Source organism: Triturus cristatus, chromosome 6, assembly GCF_964204655.1.
Source record: "Triturus cristatus chromosome 6, aTriCri1.1, whole genome shotgun sequence".
Taxonomy (NCBI): Eukaryota; Metazoa; Chordata; class Amphibia; order Caudata; family Salamandridae; genus Triturus; species Triturus cristatus.
The window spans coordinates 633,755,571-633,774,239 of record NC_140589.1 but is presented as its reverse complement, the minus strand read 5'-3'; positions in this window follow the sequence as shown (position 1 = coordinate 633,774,239).

The following is an 18,669-nucleotide window of genomic DNA, read 5'->3' as shown; positions in this document are numbered from 1 at the left end:
TTTAGATGTGACAGGTTCATCCAGTTGGCAACTTCCTCGAGACAGGAGTGGAGGCCATTGGACATCTGGTCCGTGTGGTTCAATGCTACAACCAGCTGTGTATCATCAGCGTATGTTACTATATGGATGCCGAAGGGGGCAACAATATCTGCTAACGGGGCCATATAGACATAAAAAAGAGTGGGGCTCAGCAATGGGCCCTAAGGAACTCTGCACTGTAAGGGGATGGGTTTTGAGGTGATGTCACCTTCAAATACCTGAAAGAATCTTTCTTCTAGGAACGATTGCAGCCATTGTAAGACTGTGCCTGTTACTCCTGTGCTCCTGAGACGGTGAACCAAAATTCGATGGTTCACCGTATTGTAGTCCGCGCTCTGGTCAAGAAGGATTATGGCTGATGACCCTCCTGAATCAAGAACCTTTCTAGATTCTTCCACCACAGCTAACAAGGCAGTTTCAGTACCTTGGAATGGGCGAAAGCCTGTTTGAGAGGGGTGGAGCAGATCATGGGACTCAAGGAACGCAGAGAGTGCGTGGTTGACATATTTCTCCGCGGTCTTACTGATTCCAGGGAGGAGCGAAATGGGGCGATAATTAACGAATTCGGCAGGATCCAAATTGTTTTTTTTTAGCTGCGCTTTCACCATTGCCCTTTAACACTCGGGGGGATCGTTCCTGTGGAGAGAGAGGCATTGATTAGGTCAGTGATAGTGGGGACAACTGTCGATGCTACCAGTTTCAAGATGTTGGGTGGTGCCGGGCCTAATGGCGACCCACTTTTGACTGATAACAGGAAGGATAAAAGTGAATCTTGGGTCAGCGGGGTGAAGGTTTTCAAGGAATGTTTGGTTATATGCGTACCCGGATCCTTATGCTCAGTTATAGTGTCACTATCTTTATGAGGCAGGCACTTGAGGATGTTTTGTATTTTGTTGAAAAATACTCTGCTTGTTCATTGTAGCACTGACCTGAGGTGTCTGGTACATCCGGAGGGGCGGGGATTTTGAGTAATTCTTTTGCAATGAGGAAGGTTTCTCTAGGGGAGTTTGCAGCTAACAAGATCTTTTCCTCGTAGTAGGAGGCCTGGGCTTTTTTTATTTCTGCCTCATATGCTCCAATGGCCGCCCTGTATTCCAGTTTGTTATTGAGTGAGAAATATTTCCTCCAAGTCCTTTCCCATTTTTTACATTGCTGTTTTAGGGTACGTAATTCGGGGGAGAACCAGGGGGACTTGTTAGGTCCGCCTTTCTTCTGGATCAATTTTTTGGGGAGCACCATGTTCAGTGATCCCTCAATCCAGTTGCAGAATCTTTCATTGGCTTTGACTGGATTAGGGTCACGGTTCGGCTTGGTCTTTTCAAGTTCTTGAGGAAGTGGTGGGGGTAGGGGTCTGTGGGTGCTCCGGAGCGGATGGAGGATATGATGGCTTTGGTGTCCTGTGTGGTGAGTGGAGTCGAGGTGGTGAGTGGGTGGTTGTGGGTGGGTGGTGTCCACATGTGTGAGGAGGTTGTTGAGGTCAGTGGGTTGGGGTTCAAAGTTGCTGTAGATGGTGGACATCTTGTTGTGGGAGTACTTCGACAGTGTGTAGCAGAGTTACTAGGTAGGGCAGATCATGTTCTTGGTGGCTGATGTGCTGGAGAAGTCTCTGACGATGCTGAAGAGTTTCTTGCTGTGGTTGGGGGTTGCTTCCATGTGGTCAGTCAGGGCGTTTTTTTTTGTGTTCTTGAGGTGTTGGTGGTAGTTGTTGAGAGCTGATTTGAAGGCGGCTTGGTCTGTGGGGTCTCTGATGGTGCACCATCGTTTTTCTAGTCACATGCAGTTGCATTTTGTGGTGCTGAGTTCTGATGTATACCAACCAACTTGTTTGGAGGATCTGCTGCCTTTGGCTGTCCTCCTGGGGGCCACACGGTCGGCGCAGTTGGTGATCCAGGCAGAGAAGTTATAGATGGCTTGTTCCAGGTTGTTTGTGGTGTCAGGCCATGTGGCGTTGATGGAGTCTATCCATTAGGTCTCTGTCACTTTGTTCCAGCTGCAGTGGGAGGAGCTCAGGGATCTGTTGGTGGTGCCAGGGGAGCCTGTGATGGTGAAGTGGACAACGGCGTAGTTGGTCAAGGTTAGTTTGGTGACATAGCTGTATTTGACTCTGTTGCTGGCTGTGAAGATCAGGTCCAGCGTGTGTCCTGCACTGTGGGTGGGGTTGGTGACCAGTTGGGTGAGACTCATGCTGCTCATGATTTCCAGGAGATTGGCCGAGTTGGTGTCTTTGGGGTCATCAAGGTGAAAGTCGAGGTCACTGAGGGAGCTGTAGTGCTTGGAGTCGATGGCTAGAGGGGCGATGAATTCAGTGATGGCGTTGCAGAATCCGGAGCATGGTCCTCGGGGTCTGTAGGCAAGTGTACCTTTGATGGTCATCCTGGCATCGAGTTGAACTGTTTCATGATTAGTGTGATGTCGTCATCAGTGGTGGTGCAGCAGTAAGTTTCCTTGTGGATGATGGCAATGCTTCCTCCGTGCTTGTTGGTGTGGTCTCAGTGTATAATCTTATAGCCATCAGGTTTTGCCGTGGCGATGTCATGGGTTGAGGAGGGGTTGAGTCAGGTCTCAGTGATGAAGATCACGTTGGGGGTGAGGTCGCTTATGGTTTCCCAGATTTCAGTGGTGTGTTTATAGAGGCATTGAGCAGGTTGCACTGGAGCAGTTCCTGGGTATTCATGGTTGGTGGAGTGAGTGTGGTGACGTTTCCTATGTGGGCGGAAGGTCCTGCGTTGCATGTGAAGTTGCAGTGGTGGCAGGCAAAGGGTCCGCCTATTGATTGGGGAGTAGATATTCAATTCAGCAGTTGTTGTTGCGGCATCCGGGGTCCAGGGCCAGGAGCTCTGCCGTGGTATATCAGTAGGTGTTGGAGGGCCCAGGGCTCCTGGCACTGGCTGTGGTCCAGGCATGGCTCGATGCAGAAAGGCTTCCATTTAGCACTCCTGCTGTGTGCCTGCGGTACACCTGCTGTGTGTAGCCACAGTGTGGCCGTGCTGCAGCCTCTATTAAGTGGGTCCTGGGGAATGAAGGGGTGCTGGGCACTGAGAAGCAAAAAGCTGGAACATCTGTGAAAATGGCAGGAAGCGAGTGGCTGGGCTGCTAGCTCTCTGCGAGTCAACTGTTGACGCAGTAATACGCAAGGCGGGAGTGGCTGTGAGCAGGGGCTGTCAATACAGAAGGAATACTAACTGGGCACAAGTAAAGTTAACAAGGCACAGCAAATAAATAATTAAATAATAGCAGTAAAATAGAGGAATGCTTCCTGGGCACAAGTAAAAAACAACAAGGCACATGTAAATAAACAATAAAATAATAGCTGTAAATTAAAGGAAGGATAACTGGCACAAGTGAAAAACAACAAGGAACACATAAAAAGACAATAAAATAATAGCAATAGAATAAACAAAGAACAAGTAATCCACACAGCAGGAGCAGTGGAGAGTGGGGAATGTGTGAGACTGCAACAGTGGCACACAGGAAACCCAGAAGACTTCAGCAGGGGGACGTGTGAAGACTGCGAGGAGGAGTTCTTTTTAAAGTGAATAGGTTTTTGCTTTAAAAACCTTGGGACTTTGCATGGGAATGGCCATGCACCACCCATGGAAGGCCCCTTGGAGCTAAGTAATGCAAAGCAGTGCAATGCACTGCTTTGCATTTCTTTCAAATGATTTTCTAGTCAAAACTGCACTGGAAAGCAAATTGATAAAAATGGATTTTGCATCAAATACAGTGTAAAATCTAAGTAAATCTACCACTTAGTGTCTTCTATGTTCTGATGTCTTCTGGTCATCATCCGCCATCCATGTCCTCATCCCCATTAGTTAGGGAAGGGTCCCAAGTAGGTGAAAATAGTTATAAAGTTAGTAATCAACGTTGTATATTGGTCACTTGTTCTGGACAATTCTAGATAGCTCTAAGAGCCATTCGTCCAGGATTGGAATCAATGTCTGACACCAGTGTCGTTAATTGCAAATTTTGGCTGTGGCAAAGAAAGTAGCAATCTATCTTTGATTGCGATTGGTCACTGCAAGTATGTCAGTTGTGTCATGTAATCTGGCTAGTTGGACAAAGGAGAGAATGTTCATGTCAGTGACAGTCAATAAGTTAACCTATATGCATTCAGCATGACTCTAGAGCAGGGCAGTCCCACTGTGTAGAGAGTGATCCACAGTCTCTTCAGGAACATCTCCATCTGAGTGTCCCAGCTGATGTGTTCTGTGTAGTTGCCTCTGGATCTAGTGCCAGTTATTAAAAATGTTGAAATATGGAAACTTGAGTCAGGATCCTCTGAGTGCCCTATCATAACCATGGAGCAGGGTGACCCAGTATTTACGTGTGCATTCTTTCTCCAGCTCTGTCTGCCATTATAGATTGAATTCCCATTGTGTGGGTTTTGAAAACAGTTCATCAACCAGACGCTATTTAATAGGGCTAAATATTTCCTAATGGGTGAAAGGGGTAATAAAGTAATCATCAGACCCAGGCTGCTGTTAAGGCAGTGTATCAGTTGTCTTTTATTTCCTGGAATTTGAGGCATCTAACCTGTACTCTGCCCTTAAAGAGTCAAAAGATATGAGCTGTTCATCATGCCATACATGTTCTACAGAGAAAATCCCTTTGTCGGACCATTCCTTCCAGAAAAGGGGAAAGCTGCTGATTGTCTAGTCTGCTTTATGCCATGTAGGGGGCCAATTTATATAACAACGGGTTAACCGTGACTCGTTTGTGGGCTGTTTCCAGTCAGATTGTTCAGTGAAAGTGGAGTTATCTTCCAGACATACACCAGGGTTGCTGTTGCTAGGTGCTGGACTAGTCCACTCTATGCTCACCCAGATTGGCACTTCTTGCAGCTGTGGTAGGAAATGAGATCGAATTCCTATAGGCTTTGGTCTATCATCATCATCAAATTACTTTATTTGATAAAATACAAATTGATCATAAAAGTACAAGCATATATAAAATCAGCAGCTTACAAAATGTAATAAATATAATTTGTCAGTTAAAAGTCAATAAAAACAGATTGCAATTTGTAATGTATTCCTAGCTATTGTTGCAGTCTCCCAGACTTTAACAACAGGCACAAGAATGATGCTACACAATAACACACAAAATGATCGGGCAAAATTTGTAAAAAAAAAAAACAGGCCTGGCAAACACTGTCTAAATTTATATTTAAGTATAACTGGGACAATAAACCGTATGCGGTGCTCAAGACAGAATTTACAAAAGAAAAAGATATTAAGATTTGATTGGGGAGCTGCACCATCGCAAGGACATGGCGGCAACGTTTGAGGAGAAAAGATTCCCCCTGGGTAACCCAACATACAAGGAATGAGGTCTAATCGACACCTTAATAATACAAATCTGTGGCAATGATTTGTCACAGATGAAAGGTAAGGAACTGACCCCTTGGGAAAGACTGGCCCCTCTATATAAGATGTCACCATATGTGTGTTACTGTTAGTTTAGTATCTCTCTTTGGCCATTATAGTTAAGAAACGACTTTTAATAGAATTGCTTGAGATATTCAAGCATTCAGCAGAAATTTCAAAAAGAGATAATAAACCTAAAAAGGTTTGGGTGCTCTTAACATGAGAGATCCATGGGAACCTATATGCAGGATTCAAAGTGAGGCAGTCTTTTATAAACTGCTGTGTGAGATCGAAAGATTCCCTTCTCCATATAGAATGCCATAAGAGGATTGGTGCTAAACATATCTGGTCAGATATATAAGGGATGTCCAGTTTGAAAGGGCAGATGAAGTTATAACAACTTCCAGGGAGGGCTACTATTTTTTTCCAAAAAGTGTCTTCTATTATTTGAAGGAGGTAGGGTCAGTATACCCCCATACTCCTGCCCCATAGGTAGCTACGGAAGTGGATTTGGCCGTATACGCTTTTTTAATGACACCCGATGGTTTCGAGCCTAGTTTTTTAATAAAGGAATACAGGGCACTGATGTTTTTTTCTCTCATAAAGCACCATGTACTAAGACGGTTTCTTGATGGCCAGCCAGAAATAAACCCCACTTGAGAGCTGTAAATCTGTAACAGCATCAGTGGTGTAACAAAACATGAGGCACCCCCCCTGCAAGATATTTTAAAGAGACCCTCACACTCACATCAGTAGGGGCTGAAGGGGCCCCCTCCAGTATGAGTAAGCCTGGGGGATCCCCGAACGGTGGGGGCTGTGGGCGCCTTTGTTACACTCCTGAACAGGATGAACTTGAGAGTCTGGTTGGCAGGATCTCTTGTAAAATCCTGGTGTCCACCTTAATCACGGAAATGAGGTGGTAGCTGGGGCAGTCTTGGGTTTTTTCCCCCTCTTTTTGGATAAGGGTTATAGTAGCTCTATTGGACATTGGATCTAGTGACCCAGTGGCCTCTGCCTCTTTAAAAACAGAGCATAGTAGAGGAGTCAAAAGTGATTTCCTTGCTTTATAAAATTCCCCAGCAAAACTGTCCTCGCTGGGTCACCTACATTGGGGAAGGTAGATCTTTATTTGCCCTTCTAGCAGGGCTCTTCCTGCAGCGGACAGAATAGGTAGTTTGAGTGTACTGTCAAATGCGGTCTCAGAGGTGTAAAGGTCTTCATGCAATGTCGAGGGGATGGGTGAGGAGGTGGCATTTTTTATCACAGAAGGTGGCTATGGTCATCTGTGATTCTTAGTGGTGGAGCTGGTGAGCCAGGTGTCTTCTGGTCTCTCTACGTGCTCCTAACATAGATCCTGGAAGTAGGGGTTGCTGGAGCACGACCAAAATAACCATGCAGAAATTCAGAAAGTGAAAGAGCAATAAAATGCCTTTAAATGTTGTTTTCATCTTGAAACATTTGTGCCTTCAAAGATAGAGGTTAAATGCCAGCTTATGTCTTCTGACAAATGACTGCTTATTCTTTTAACATGAAAACTGTTGTTTATTTTCCTTTCTTTGATTGCAAATTAAGGGGAATTTGTTAAGCTGAACTATCTGTCAATCTTGTTGGGAGTACGGAGAGTGTAAAAGTAAAGGATGTAAGATGTTTTTTTTAACACACAGCAACATTTAAATACCTGTACATGAACTGTACAAATATTTCAAAACATATCAGCAATTAGGGCAGCACAAATTAAGCACATTTTTGGTAATTCTGAAGTGTGATAGAAACAAACATTTTAATAGGAGCAAAACAAATTCTAGGCACTTTACTTGGTGATGCACAAATGATAAATATTTGCAGAAACAAAATTTCCACATATTGTTATTTGCTCCCTATATAGTTTTATCAGTAAAACTTTAGTGACCATTTCAATCAAAAAATGTAGTCTGTAAATGACAATGCACTCCCACACCATGGTTTCGTAATATATTCAAAGCAGTGTGCTCCAAAATGTGCCACCGGCTATATATCACACCGTATCACTTTCCTGCTGTATGGGCATGGCTCACTTACTACATTTGTTCTTTGTGTGACACTTGGATTCACAATCCATATGGCTTCAGTGATATAACATTGATTGCAGCAACCCCCCTCCCGCTCTGAAAATAGTTCCTTCTCCACTTGCTAGTAATGTTTTTTTTAGTTTCAGCAAAGCTTTCATAGCTGCCTGGGTGAAAAGGAAATTTACAGTGCATTTAGCTGTCAGTAATTCTTTTTTTAAAGTAGGTGAGGAGTTGCTGATGTACTGCTCGGTTTAATCTCTGACTGTCTGTTCCAAAGTCTTCTGTACAGCCCTGTAATGTTTTTGGATAAAGCAGATTCTCTAATAAATAGCACACTTTATTTGCTGCCTACAGTGTCTATGGGGAGGAAATTAAGGGGCAGATTTACTATTCTTTCACGCAATGTGACGCAGGAGGGGAACTTGCTGCGCTGCATTGCGTGAAAGGGAGATGTTGGACTTTGACCTTTCTGCAGGGTCACCCCCAAACCGTTTGCTTTCACCCTCTTGCTTTCTGAAAGCGTTTTTGTTAGCCTTTAGGACTCTGCGCACTTTACCACTGCTAACCAGTGCTAAAGTGCTAGCGCTCACTCCTTTAAACATGTTAGAATTGGCTTACACTCCTCTGTCAAATTTAATTTACTTGTAAGTCCCTAGTAAAGTGGTACTACATGTACCCCGGGCATGTAAATTAAATGCTACTAGTAGGCCTGTACTTAAGTAGCACTTTATATGTATCTCAGGCCTACCATTGCAGCCAGTGTGTGCAGTTTTAGCCTGCCATTTCAACATGGCAAAATAAACCTTTTGCCAGGACCAAACCTTCCTTTTAATTACATATAAGTCACCCATAAGGTAGGTCCTAAACAGCCCATAGGGTAGGGTGCAGTGTATTTAAAACGTAGGACAAACACTTTTAAGTTTAACATATCCTGGTAGTAAAAAACGTTTAAGTTTGTTTTTCACTACTGCAAGGCCTGCCTCTCCCAGAGTATAAAATTGGAGTTACCTTATTGTGTTTAATAAGTTGTAACCTGCAGTTGGGAGAAGTGAGACAGGTCAAGTTTGGTGTCTAATTGTATGTAAAACACATCTTTAATGATAAAGTTGGATTTTAAGTCACAATTCTGATAATACCACTTTTAGAACGTTGGCATTTTCTTGTCTTAGCCATTTGATGCCTGGGTCCCATGACAAGGTGTAGCTGACACTTGGTCCATGTGTATTGCTCTCAGACAGTGAGACAGAGTGAAGATAGGTGTTGACAAGATGGGCCACTCTGAGGTAATGAGGATAGGTGTTGTCACCTACCACACTTGCATATCACACAGGCTGTGCCTGAGCACTCTCACAAAGGGTTTGTCATTAGTCCTTGGTGACCCCAGACAAGCTGAGACCAGGACAAGGAGGAAGAGGTTGCCTGACACCTCAGAGAGGTGAAACGTCTAGAAGCTTCCTCTACTTCAAAGTTGGAACCAGGTATAAATATTGGACCCTTAGACCCAATTCTTCAGTACACACTTGACCTGTGGTCTCTGCCAGGAAGAATGACTGCTGTGCTGATGAAAGGACTGCCAGTCTGCTGGACTGCTGCCTTGAAGTACTGCTGCCCTGCTGTGCTGATCTGCTGCTCTGCTGCTCTCTTGTCTGGGTAAGACGGACTGGACGTGCACCTCTAAACCCAGGAACCCAGAGTGCCTCCAAGGGCTGGTTGGCTAGCCTCCTGATTAGAAGCCTCAGGTTCATTACAGGCTTCCAAGAAACTTGAACCCAGCACCAGGACTGCCATCTGGGAGCCCTGCCCTCCCAATTGATGCCACCCCAGTCCTGGACCCTTGTTAGAGGGCCTGAAGGTGCTGTGCCAGCCCATCTGTGATCCCTGCAGAACTGACGAATCTCCTTCGTGGTGCGGTTCTTCTCCTGCCGAACCAGTGCATCTCCTCTGCTGCTCGACTCATAGCCCTCGGAACCATCACAATGCCTCTTCTACACAGACTTCCCCCAATACAAGGACTTTGCATCGTAGCCCATCGGAAAAGCCATGGCGCAAAACACCTCCATGGGAGGACCTCACACTTCGCAGCTCCCTGGAACTACCACTGCGCAACGCAGTTCCTTGCCCAGACCTCGCATCACCCCTGCTGTGCAACGCATCCTCAATACGGGAGAGCGCATCTCTCTGCAACCAAGATTAAGGTAAGATTAAGGTACTGTGTTCAGTGGATTTAAGTGGGTCTCAGTAGCCGGGCCATGCTCATTGCGGTCGACCAGAACTTGTAAATTAGTCCTGGACCAGCGAGACCAGATAACCGCAGTTGGCACTTTGTGCTTTTTAGCACTATTTTCACTGTGATCTTTAATCTTGCATACTTTCAATTCTACTGATTGGATTTTAATTGTTTTGGGTTCGTTTTATTTATTAAAATGTACTCTATCTAACTTGGTGTGGGATTCTTCTTGGGTTGTGTATCACATTCTTACTGTTTGCGCAAATATTGTAAACATTGCCTCTAAGTTAAGCCTGACTGCTCATTGCCAAGCTACCAGAGGGTTGAGCACATGTTAATTTGGGATTTGCTTATCACTTTACCCTGACAAGGGTTGTGTTTGCTGCTTGAGTAGGGTTTCACCCTCCCTCCTTCAATCAGTAACCCAATTTCTTACAGGAGAGTACATAAATGGTCTACATTTACAAAGATATGGAGCATTGTTGCTTGCTCCTTGCACTGGTGCACTCTGATGCACCAATGCAGGCACCCTTGCACTTTAGTGCCACATGGGGTATTGTTACAGTAAGGGACATTTTCTTGCACAAAAAAAATCCTTAGAGGCATTTTCCTCATTCTATGTGTGCTGCAGTACACATAGAAAGAGGAATTAACAAGGAAAAATGTAGATATTTCTCCTCATTATGCTTCTGTTGGGTAGGCGCACCATTTTGGTGCAAATCGAGGTTTAGAAGCCTTTGTACATCTGGATGTGTACATGGGTGGATGCATGGAAATACCCATGTAACACCTACCCGATGCAAAGTAATGCAAGGCAGAGCTAAGCGTTGCCTTTTGTTCTTTGAATTTACTAAACCATGCAAAGCCATGCAAAGTGGCTTTGCATGGCTATGTAAAGCTCTAAAAGGGTTTTGCATCAGGGCAGGGCCACAAAAATGACACAACCCCAATGCAAAATCTTAGTAGATCGTCCCCTGAATCCTTATTTTTGTCTATGTAAAGGGGTTGGTGGGATCTGAGGGCCTACTTGTCTCAGGGGCATCTACAGGCCAGTGTTGACTTTCTCCATTGTGCAGAGGGATGTGCTAGTCATCCCAGGTCCAGATTTAGCTACACTGGTGAATAGTTATTTTTTCTGCTTTTCAGGATGCTGCAGTCCAATACATCAAACATCTGTCTTTCTTTGACCAAAAACATAATCTATCTTTGAGAGGGTGCCATGAGGACAAGAGAGAAAAATGATACCCTGGCTCTCGAATGTAACAACTACCAGCTGCCCAACATGTAACATTCCCCCATTAAATGGTCTAAAAAAGCCCTCTTCTCATTGCGTTGTTTGTCTACATTGTATGATATTTCTAGTGAGTGGTTGAGTGCCAAGTTTCAATACCCACCTATTAGTGTAGGTGTTGAAACAAGTTCAACAACCAGTTGAGCAGTCTAGATAGTTTAGAGAGGAAGTTTTACGTGCATAAACATTGGACATATACTGTACCTAGCACTGTTCTTTGGTCTAGCATGGAAAGTTTGTCAAAAACATACCTGCCCTCCTTTTTTGTCCATGTCTTAACGAGCTTGTGAGGAATGATTTTACGTATCAAAATGGTCATTCTGTATGTTTTTCAAGGGTTTGGTATTCTACTTCTGAAAGATGGGTATCCTGGAGTAGGGCTACATTAGTATGTTCTAATGTTTGCAGATGTGTGGTGGAGGGATTGTTCATGTCAATGGTAGATGTGTCTGAGTCTGGTGCAGTGAGTGTCTTGAATGTAGGCATATTTGCAGTTTTGTCCGGCCTACTTCAGGATCTTTGAGAAAGCCGAGGACAGAGGCTCAGGAGAGAAAGAGATGTGCAGTGGCAGTGAGCAAAGACACTGGATGTGAGCAGAAAAAGATGTGTGAATGGTTAGACTGACCAAGGTGTAATACAATGTGCAGGGATTGATACAGGCCACTAAGGGGGGGAAATGCTTGATGATCCCTGTGGGGTGATAGATCTGTGTCCCATTGGCGTCTGAGGCATAGGGAAAAGAAGAGATTCTAAGTGCAAAGCCTGAGTCATTGGACATTGCAAGTGGTACATAAAGACTTAGGACAATGGACAGTTCTTCATTCACTGCAGTGAATGACTTGTGGCTGGATGTGTACCATGCTTTACCTAGTTTCAAGGTTGTATTGAACAAAGCTGCAGTATCACTGTCCTCTCACTGCAGAATGATTCCTAGGGGATTACTTTGGCTGGAAGTGCATTGTTAGATAAGCCTAGAGTGTGGAGGGAACCGGGCCAGGAGAAGGTTGAGTGGACTGTAGAAGACACTTTCCCAGTCATTTTATGGTTTGTCTCTGCCTCTGGAGAGAGATTTCGCAATTTGGTGAAGACCATTTCATTTAGATTGCCTTTGATTCTGGCTAGTCTGCAAGTTTCAGTTCAATAGTTTTGCGTGAGGTAGAAGTCTTGAATCTTGAGAAGAATCTAGTTGAGATGTCCAAGGTATGACAGAGATCTTCATGAGGACATCATCCAGGAAGTCTAAGTAGTCCTTGAGGTCCTCTGGCTATACATAGGTTTCCCACCACCAATGAAAATCGCAATTGTGGGGTCCAGAAGACTGCAATTAGTGTCCCAGTATCGTAGGTAGGGTCAATGTTTTCTTCTTAATGGTTGGCTCTAAATAGTCTGCTGAGCTAATGATGGAGTGACTTTTCAAAGATGAACGGTGCACTCTTCTTCCCTGCAGTCACAGAACGTCAATGACATATTGATGGTGCAGAAGACAGGCTATTATCGAACGAGGCTTTTCATTGGTGTCAGGTCTGAATTGTCTAGGATGGTTTGGACATGCAATACAGTTGTTTATTTTAAGCACATTGCATCTAGAACATTTTGAAAATACTTTATAAGTGAGCTCTGAGAAGCCCCTCCTGCTGGGGTGGCTACTACAGCCTGATACCTGCCTGAAACCAGAAGGTGGTGGCAACACAGAACATGAACACGTGTTGGTATAAACTCACTTCTGTGTAGGCCCCATACTCAATCCTTGATCTAACTCAGCTGTAAGTTATGAAACAACATTACTACTAAGCTTGTATTTATCATAAATAACACCAGTCTCTTGAAATAAAGCTAATCTAATTCTAAAAATGTCCTCCTGACTTTTACTTCTCCTCTTCTGTGGAGTAACAATCCTCATTTTCCTTGCCAAAGCAAGCAGGACAGCTATTGTTAGAGGAAAAAAAGCATTTCTCCTTCTATACTTTGCACCTGATTACCACCAGATCCCAGCTGACGGTAATTTGTGACTGCAAAATGCTGTGTTTGATGATTATTCACACATTGTGAATGCTTTTCACATTCCACCAGGGAATCACATTTAGGAGATTTCAAATTGAGAGAAAGTGATGTGTAGTGGGAGTGACCAAAGATATTGAGTGGGGGGAGAAAAAGATCTACGAATGGTTTTACTAAACAAGGTGTAATGCCACTTGGAGGGATTAATACAGGCCACTAAGGGGGATGGGTTGCTTGATTATACCTGTTGATCAGTTTGCTCCATTGAAGGAAGCTTTGTCCAATGGCCCAACAGAGTAGGGGTTGTTGGAGAAAGGGCATAACACAAGTCCACTATATTTAGGGTTGGTGGTGTTATGTCATTTTTTCTGTCCCTCTCCACCAGGAAAAGAATTGCCCCGCTCGCTGGGAGAAAACTCACAGGGTATGTGGGACAGTAGCTTTTTTTTCTTCTAAATTAAACTCCCAGGAGTTTGTTTTTGAAAAACAAAAAATGCTAATAATTTGGTGGAAGACTGTTAAAACCAACAGCAGCCGTCCACCAAACTTTGTGTACCTTGAATGGAACATTCAGTATACAAAGATAACTGCTGGGACAGCTGTCATCACTAAATGTGGTGGATGGTAATCTGTCAGGGTGGCCGAGGTAGTATCCTGTGCCACCCTGATGGACAGTATTCTGTCTGTCAATGCCTAAATCAGGCTCTAAGTCATCTAAAGACACAGGTGTCTTTAAATGCTCCTCTATTGTGACTTGTGTCTTACACTACTGTGTCATCTGTAGCACTGGTGCATCTACAACAGTCTAGGAGGACGCTTCTTTACTGACAACATGCACCAAGGTAATTACATTGTAAGTATATCCACAACTAGTTACCGAAGATCAAAACCATGTGCATTTAGGTGAGAAGTAGTTTAGAATAAATATGAACTCCATTGTTAAAATTGTATACAGATGTAAAACACTTCATTTGAATAGAAACAGATATCAGTTCCAAGATTAAATCACCAGATATGTGGTTACACTGTTTTAGGGTTGACATGACATGTTTATGGCCTAATGTGGTCAAATGATCCAGTGCTTTCTTAATGACCAATTAATACACTTACACATTGTTATACTCAGGATATACTCAGTATTGATCCGCTATTCAATGTGGATTGCTTTTGCTATTAGGATGTGTATGCATGTAAAACCATTTTTTGGCCTTGCATAGAGCACCTTTTCAGCACCATGTATCATCCACACTGCTTGTTCTACTTTATCATGATGATGTTTTGAGATTATATATCACACTGCCAAGATATTTTGGGCCCTTTGCCTCATACATTGATATACTATAATGCCTACTGTAGAATTTGTTTAATGGGTGAGATAGATCTGGTTTAAAGTGTTGCTCATGACCTGCCCATTTAAGGGCTAAGTGAAAGTCAAATCACTACAAACAAGGAGAGTTCACCTTCTTTTCTCTGATCCCTCTACTCTGAAAGATCGTTAGTGTGATCCTGGCATAGCTTAGAAAGTTTTGTAGGATCCTCACCCACAGGTACCACCTGTGGCATACTTCATCATCGGATCCTCACCCACTGCACCTAGTGTGAGTGGGTTGGCTTGACGCAGTTTGTTAGTGGAACCGCAACTAGCTGCCTGCCCAGCCATATCACCAGCCATCATTTCCACCAGAAGGTCAACCAATATTGTCTTGGGAACCAGCATTTAATCCAGTGGTTCACCCTAGATTTCCAGAAAATCAATGCTCTTCTTTAGCAGAGGCCAAGGCCACATGGGGAGAAGGAAAAGAGAAAACAGAGAACAGTGGGACAGAAGACACCAGAATATACACAAAGAGTATGAACAATGCACTACCGGGACCCAGCACAGGGCCAACTTCGTGACAAATTTGCCAGACAAAACACTCACTGATACACAATTGAAGGTACTAAACAAAGGTTTAAGGGACATATTTACAAGCCCCTATCGCCACCACAACTTCACTTTTCAGGACGTTGTGGTGGCGATAGGGGTTTTACCTTTTTTACAAGACAGCCTCAGGCCACTTAACATGGCTTAACGCTGCTTTGTAAATAAGGCACCCTTTCACGCTATACTTAGCATGAAAGGGGAGGTAAATCGGTGTTGCTGTGGGCATTCCGCCGCAACTCCCATTGATTTTGATGCTGCCTCATATTTACAAAGGTGGCGTAAATATGGGGCAGCGGCAAAATTAACACAAGGGAAAATCTGGTCTTACCCTGTCGAAACAAGGATAAATGTTTAATTTCTCCTAGTTTTTGCTGTTTCCAAGTGTGCTGCATTGTGAAGCACACATAGAAACAGCAAATTGCCAATGATTGTTTATGTCCAGGAAGACCTCGCACATAGAATTTATAACACACCATTTAAAGATTGTTTATGTGCAGGAAGGGACACCTTCCTGCACATAAACAATCTTCCCCTGCAACGCAGACACCCTTGCACTATGGTGCAAGGGTGCCTGCGTTGGCGCTAGGCAGCTAAGTTTAGCACCAGCGCTGGGGGAAACGCAGGGCTGCACCATATTCTTGTAAATATGGTGCAGCCCTCCGTTTCTAAAGTGACGGAGCGTGTCGTTAGCCTTCTTGGTTTAAAGACACGCTTTGCCACTTTACTAGTAAATATGCCCCTAAGTTTTGTCCCAACCCCAACCTTTGAAAAGTTCCATTTACACTTTGAGGTAGCTGCATTCTTCTGTAAGTTACATTTGAGGGATCAAGAACAGGTGCATGGAACAAGTGGTACAGGCATATGAAAGAAGTCTAATTTTTACCTTACAAGCAGTATACACAGAAGTGGAAACGCTTGACCTTAACACTCTGAGGAAATATCAAAACCTAACAAAACATAGAAAGGGATACCCTTGACGAACTAAAACAAGATTGCAACACAGCCATTAAACCTGCTGATACCTTTTGGTAATACCAAACAATTGATTGTAGGGAAAAAATACATATAAGTCCTGAAGAAAGCCTGCTGACCCTTAGAGGGACATAGAAGCTGAGACATGTCGACCAATGGATGTTTCAGGTCATCATACCCAGACACATTACTTTGTTTTTAACCTTGTCAAATGACCTCAAATGATTTCAGGAGAGGATCCAGAAGGCAATTTTGATTCCCACTTAAATCCCTCATTCTTATTTAAGTCCTCCGCTTACATACGACCTTAAGCCCACCAACTCCCCCTAGGTGCAGTGGGGGGTTGAATCCGATGATGAAGCATGCCACAGGGGATACCTGTGGGTGAGGATCCTACAAAAGATCCCGCTAATGATCTTATTAGGAGAGGGATCACAGAAAAGTAGGTTAACCCTCCTTGATTGGAGTGATTTGATGTAATTTGGGAGGCTGGGGGTCTCCTTTTTATAGCGTCTCACTCCTCTCAAATGTGGCACAGACTAGCTGGATGTCACCAAATATAAGGAATAAAACATAGAGCAGAAACAAAGAGGGCACAGAAAGTGTTCCTGCATTAGCATTTTATAGCTAGTACTTTTGTGATTGTTTTGTTAAGGGATTGTATCTGAATAAACCCAGTCTGTTGGCTTCTTTCGAGCACAGCTTGATACTTGTAGTGTCATAAGAAATTATTGTTTATAGCAGGAAATATTCACCCACTTTCCAGATATATTTAATCAAACAGCGTCATGTAGAGTGGATGGAAATTAAATTTACGAGTCTAAAGTCACCGACGTTTTAATACAGAGCGTGAATTAAAGGCAATCAACTCTAACTGCATTACTGCAGGGATATATTTGTAATTTTTGTTGCTTAAGTACCAGAAAACTTTGTATTTCTTTTGACTTCGTGATTTAACTCCGGATAAGTGCTGTTTCTCACTTCTGAGATGCCTCTGCTTCCATTAAGAAATGTTGATTCCATTTTCTCCAGATTTATAAGTGCGTTTTTCAAATTATTTCTCCTAAAGAGCATTTGTGGGCTGTCAAGAAACAAGGTGCAGTTAGGTTTTAATTTGCTTGAATTTCCATTCTGCATTTGTCAGCGGAGCATAAACTCACCAACCCAGTGTCACACAAACCATGGGGCATATCAACAACAACCGGCGATAATTATCGCTAAGCGCACTTAGCGCTAGGATAATTATCGCCGGCTAGCGTTGATTTTTATCGCTGAGATAGCGTGCTATTAGCAACGCTTATCTCAATAGCGATAAAAATCCTCACGCTAAGTGGCTAACGTGAGATTATCGCTGGAAACCCAGCGATAATCTCACGTTAGCTTGTTGATAGGGACAGACAAACTTAGCCATGATATCCTCCTTCCATAGGATATCATGGCTAAGTCAGAAAAATACCAGATGTAAAAAAGCAGCGTTAACCGCGGTTAGCGCTGCTTTTTTTGTCTCTAACAGGGTTAGCGATATTCTTGATAATAGGAGAAATGTCGCTTAGCGACATTTCTCCTATTATTTTAGTCTGGAACGTCCCCTTTGCATCTCATTAGAGATGCAAGGGGAAGCGTAGAGTAAAAGGGTGCTAACATGCAAATTTGCATGTTAGCAACCTGTTGTTGATAGGGTGCTAGTTTTATCTCTGCTTTTTAGGCTTTTAAAGCCAAAAAAGCAGAGATAAAGCCCTTGTTGATATGCCCCTTAGGGAGGTAGAGGATGCCTTCCTGTGATTGGCCCACGTAAAAATCAAGAGATGAGGCAAGTATTTATTTTGGGACCATCGACTAATGTGTGAATTTCACAAAGCACAAAACGAAACGACATACTTTTCACGATGAGTTGAAAAAAATTATGCATACGGGTGAGAGCTGATATAAAATACGTCGTAATATACCATTGCTCTGCACAGAGCAGAATCAGTGTGTACGATTATAGAATAGGCAACGCAAATACTAGGAGACCGATTCACAAAAGCATTTTTGAGTATCTGAGTAGTACTAGAGAATTACCATTTTATGTACTCCTACATGCTTTGTGAATCGCCACAAAACGTGTAACACTCTATTAGCAGGGCTGGACTGGGAACCAAAACCGGCCCTGGCAAAGTGATCGGCCGCCCCCCTCCACCCTTCCCCCGGCCCCCCTCCACCCTTCCCCCGGGGGGGGGTTGCGGGTGCCGCCAAGCTCTTTGCCAGGGCCGGTTTTTGTCCGATTTTGTTACAGGGCAGATTTTGCAGCTATGCTGCAAAAACGGCCCTGTAACAAAAACGGCCCCCGGGGGCCCAAAACCGGCCCCCACCCGTGCGGCGCACCGGGGGATTGCCCACTGCCCGCTACGGCCAGTCCGGCCCTGCCTATTAGTAAATGTGCAAAGAGGAATAATCCTTTCTATTTGTACTTTATTCCCATTTTAGATGTTTTGGGTCCAATTCACAAAGGCATGTAAAAGTACCACAAGTGTACTACAGGAGTACTATTTTACATACTTCTAAATGCCCTTGTGAATGTGCTCCTTCCGTTACTTTGGGGCTGATTTACATATATTGATGTACATAAACCTGCACTTCTCTTTTTTGTGTACTCTTACATGCCTTTGTGATTTGGCCCCAAAGCATCTAAAATGGAGATAAAATGAGAACATTTCGATTCTACTCCTATGCAATTAATGCAAATAGAAAGGGCTGTGCCCTCTTTGCACTTTTACTAATAAGTAGTTGGACCTACCAGTGTCTATTGTCAAACGCATTTAAGG